Source organism: Cupressus sempervirens, chromosome 9 (genome assembly GCF_028749045.1).
Source record: "Cupressus sempervirens isolate cs-2001-9-10 chromosome 9, ASM2874904v1, whole genome shotgun sequence".
NCBI classification, from domain to species: domain Eukaryota; kingdom Viridiplantae; phylum Streptophyta; class Pinopsida; order Cupressales; family Cupressaceae; genus Cupressus; species Cupressus sempervirens.
Window position 1 is genome coordinate 50137047 of NC_143126.1, and position 5400 is coordinate 50142446.

Consider the following 5400-nt stretch of genomic DNA (forward strand, 5'->3'; position numbering starts at 1 on the left):
TTTGTTCATTTTTGACAATGTTGATCCAAGAGGAAAAAAATTTGCACAGCAGGGTTGTATGGCCTCTACACACAATTTGAGATTTAGAAATATTTTAAAATCCCAAAAAAAATCTTTTTTTAGCTGCTACAGTTTAAAAACTAGCCAGTGGTCACTAAAGTTGCTAGCAATCTGGATAATTGCTAGCGGTCCTGTAGACTATTGTGGCTCCAGCATCGCCAGCCGCCGGTAGGCCTCCTCTGCTCTGTCATGGTGCCACCCACCTCGGTCACAATCTACCTCTACCACTCTCCTTTTCTTAGATGCTACTCCACTGCCATTCACTGGTGGTGCAATTTTTTTAAAAAAAATTCATTATTATTATTACTTTTAAATAAATTTGTATTTCTTTCGAGGGCCTATTGGTTTTTTCCAAATATCTTGAGTATACAGAGGAATTTTTTTAATCCAAAAGAAACATTGAAAAGATGGTTCTGAGATGGAGATGATGGAGAAGAAATTTTTGGAATTTTTTTCTAGATTGATACCTATTTTGGCACTTGAAGTCTATTGATGACTTCTATCTTCTGGGGGGCATAACTTCTTCATTATAGCTCAGTCTTCTATTCTGAAAAGAGCATTGGAAAGCTCTTCTTGAGAGCTTTCTAGATTCTCTATCATTTCACTAATATTTTATACCAATTATTTGTCATTCATATCTAAAATTTTTTTTCTCTTTTCTCATTTACACAATCTATTTGTAAGCTGGGCTTTGGTTTATTGCATTGTGTGGGGGTGGGTTTATATTATTTTTTGTTATTATATTAGTATATCAAAAAACTTGAAAAACTCTTTCTAAAACAATTGTCAAGACCACTTCTTCTCTAGAACTTCTAACCCCTCACAATTACCACACTTGGAAGACCTTGATGACTGGGCTTCTCTGATCAAAAGGGTTGTGGTCATGTTTAGATGTCATGAAGCCTATTTTTTAGAGGCCTTATGAGATCATGCAGTACTGAAACAAAATGGATGAGGAAATTATATTGATTGCATCACATGTATCAGATAGTCTACAGTTTCATTTGGACAAGTGCAATACTCCTCTAGCAATGTGGAACAAGCTTCATGGCTTGTTTAGTATTGTGAATGAGTTCAGGGCACTTTAGATAAAGGCAGAGCTTACCTCACTTGTGTCAGATTCCTTTCTGACTATTGATGACTTCTTGATGAAATTGAATCAACAAAGATCCATGTTGTAGGGTTGTGAAAAGAAGACTGATGTTGAATGCATTTATTTGATTCTCTCTAAGTTTCGAGGGAATTTTCAGATATTTTCTTCCACATCCTATTCCACCAAAGATGCTTCGGGGAATAGATTTTCTATGCCTAATTTTGAGGTCTTTTATGATTTCTTGACTAGAGAGCAGTTGAAGCTTACACAGTTGGATATTATGACTGGTTCTAAGATGAAGGCATTAGTCAAATTCAATAAGCAGTGAGAGTTCCTCCGAGCCTTCTCCCAAATTAGATGCTCGAAAGCCCTCTTAGAAGGGTAATATTTCTAAGTCAGGTGAGTCTTCCTTCCTCCAAGATTAAGAAGTACTCAAGTGAACCTTGCAGTTTTTTTGGCAAGGAAGGACATCTAGTTTCCAGGTGTTAGAAGCATCTTGAGGCATTAGAGGAGGTCATGCAACATTTAAGTATTACTTCTCTGAAGCCTCCACCTCCACCTACATGGAAAGGAAATTCTCTTTATGCATGAGCATTTTCTTCTAAAGCTTCTTGGATCCTTGATTATGGAGCTTCCCATCATATGACACACTCACTTGATTTGGTTACATTATTTTCTTAGAGTGTTACTATGTAGATTGCAGTTGGTGATTCTTCTCATCTTTTAGTCACAGGTTCAGGAACTATCTCTTTAGAAGGTGTTTCACTACAAGATGTTCTCTTGGTTCCAACCATTTCTACAAACCTCTTGTCTATCTTTTAGATTTGTCATTCAAGCTCTGGAAAGACAGTTGAGTTCTCACCACATGATGTGGTTATTTGAGACATCCATGATCCTAACTTGGTTATTGCTATAGGGAGTGTTGATCTTCAACCTCACTTATATCAATTTGATGGCTTTGAGAGCTCTAATTATATAGGTGTTTCTCTCATTACTCATGTAGACATAGTGAGCAAGCTTTGGCATGAGCATTTTGGTCATGTCAACTAAGAATATCTATAGTAGATGAGTACACAAGAGCTAGTGATTGGGTTACCTTAGATCTCTTGTATTGATGATGTGTGTCAAGGTTATGTTCTTGGCAAACATCACAAAGATCCTTTTCCAACGGGTAGATCTACACATTCTAAGGCACCATTAGAGTTGATACACAATGATCTTATGTCATTTCCCACTCCATCTTTTTAAGGCGCTTGATATGTGCTCACCTTCATTGATGACTTCTCTAGACACACATGGGTGTACCTTTTGAAGTAAAAGTCTGATGTCTTTGATTCATTTCAAATCTTTGAGACATTTGTGGAGAAGAAATCTAGTCTTTTAGTCAGGCATATATGCACTAACAATAGGGGGAATATGTGAATAAGTCTTTGAGATACTTTTTCACTGAGCATGGTTTATAGCATCAGTTCTTTGTTCCCTATACACCTCAATAGTATGGGGTTGCAGAGAGAAAGAATAGGACATTATAAGAGATGGGCAATTGTATGATATAGTCTCATGCTATGAGTTCTTCATTTTGGATTAAGGCTATTAATTGTGCCAACTATATTCAAAATTGAATGCCTTACAAGGCATTGTGAAACCTAACTCCTGAGGAGGCTTGGACTCATGTCAAACCCGATGTTTCTACTTTCTAAATTTTTAGTAGTGAGGCTTGGGCATTTATTCTAGATGCTCATTAGAAATCCATGGAGAAGAAGAGTTGACCACTCATTTTTGTTTGCTACTATGAGGATGTGAAGGCATACATGTTATTTGATCTTGATTCTAGAGATGTCTTGCTTTGGTGAGATTTTTAGTTTGATGAGTGTTATCTCTGATGGATCCTCCATCTTCAACTTCTTCCTCACGACCTAGTACTTCCTCTACTACTCTATAGGATTATGCATCTTCTGAGGAAGATCTTGATATTTATCCCCCTTCATTGGCTCCACTAGATGTTCCACAAGTGCCCAAGTGGGCTTGTGATACTGTTGATGTAGTTGGACCTTTGGTAGGTAATCCTATAGATGCTTGTCACACTTGTGCTCAAACTGTAGGTAGTGGCCTTTTGAGTCATGTCATTTTAGATGATCCTTAGAGTTTTTCATAGGTGATAGGAAACTCAAAGTGGGATAAGGCTATGAATGAGGAGTACTCTTCTTTGATGAAGAACCACACATGGGATCTTTCTCCTCTTCCAAAAGGAAGAAATTTGGTTTGGTGTTATTGGGTGTACCATAACAAGTATGCTTCAGATGGTTCTATTGATAGGTGCAAGTCATGTCTTGTTGCAAAGGGTTTTTCATAGGTTGAGGGTATTGATTACTCTAAGACCTTTGTTCTTGTTGCCAAGATGAATTCTATTCACCTTGTACTCTCTCTAGCAGCTACACAGGGATGGACAGTTTTTTAGATGGATGTGAAGAGTGCCTTTCTACATGGAGATCTTCATGAGGAGATATATATGGAGGAGCCTCATAGTTTTGTACAGGACTCTTCATTGGTATGTTGGCTTCAGAGGTATTTATACGGTCTCAAATGGGCCCCTAGGGTGTGGTATGAGAAGATGGATTCCTTCTTACTTGCTTCACAGTTCACTCAGTGTCATTCTTATCCTACAGTTTACCTTCAGCGTCATGGGGATGACTTATCAATCCTTATGATTTATGTTGATGACCTCATCATCATAGGAAGATCAGTCTCCATGATATAGGGTGTTCAACAAATATTGAAAGAGTAGTTTGAGATGATAGATCTTGGAATTTTGCACTATTTTTTGGGCCTATAGGTTGTTCAATCTTCAGATGGGATAGCCATACTCTAGTAGAAGTATGCTCTTGATATACTTCAGAGATTTGGCATGCTTGATTGCAAGCTTGCCCCCACACCTTTTTAGTTAGCTATTATTTTATCTACAACTTTCTCTACTCCTACAGCAGATTTCACTTTATATAGATAGATTGTGGGTAGTTTACTGTACCTGAAACACACATGCCCTGATATTTCTTTTGTGGTTGGACTTGTTTCTCAATTCTCCCATGATCCTCATGAGAGTCATTGGTAAGCATCCAAATGTATCTTGAGGTATATTAGAGGTACAACATGTTATGGCATTCACTATAGATGAGGGGATCCTCACATTGTTGGTTTCACATATTTGGATTAAGCTGGTAGTATTGATGATTGCAAGTCTATTTTTGGTTTTGTATTCTATCTTGGTTCTGGTCCTATCACATGGTATTGCAAGAAACAACATGCTCATGCATTATCATCTACAGAGGCAAAATAAGGGTAGCTATATTGGCTAGTCACGAGAATTTGTGGCTTTGACAGTTGATGACAGAGTTTGGATTTTCTCTTGATAGTCTCACCTTTTTGTGGTGTGACAATCAAAGTTCTATACACATTTCACAAAACCCAGTTGAGCATCAGTAGACCAAGCACATCAAGCTTCACATGCACTCCACCAAGCATCTCATTGAGGATGGTGCCTTGAGCTTGGAGTACATTCCTACTGTTGAGCAGGTTGCAAACATCTTCATTAAACCTTTTGCATCCCTCTGGTATCTTCAATTGTGTTCTATGCTTGGGGTGAAGGAATTTTTCCTTGGGGGGTCTCAGTGATGAGTCCTTCCTTCCTTCTTTTTACTGCTATCTCTTTTTGGAGTAGAGTTTTTCCCACTGGGTTTTCTCTATTTCTCCATTGCATAGAGATTTAGTTGTGATTGGGTACCTCATCAGGCCTTGTTGCTAGGACCCAAGTTTTCTTTTAGAATTGCATTGTAGTTTCCTTGCTCTTTCTACATTGTTTGTACCTAAATTATTTCTCATCTTAAGGGGGGTTGTTAGAGTAAAGCATTAATTTAATCTAATTTATTAAATTCTCTTTATTCCCTTCTTAAGATTTTTCTTTATGTGCCTTTTGCATCTCTATTCAATAATTAATTAGTAATTATTAAATAGCTTTTCCATTTTAGGTTACCCTTTGTAACTTTTTAGGTTACCCTATTGGGTTTTGATCTCCTTTTATAAGGATTGATCTTTTGTAATTATCTTTTATCTCTTTCATTTCTAAGAATATATTTGCATAATTTTCAGAGAAAAACCCTTGCCTCTTCTTGTCTTTTTCTTTTGTGATGGGTTTTCTACATGCAAGTGTTCTAGGGCTTTGTGGATTTGTATTGATCAAATTCTTTAGATCA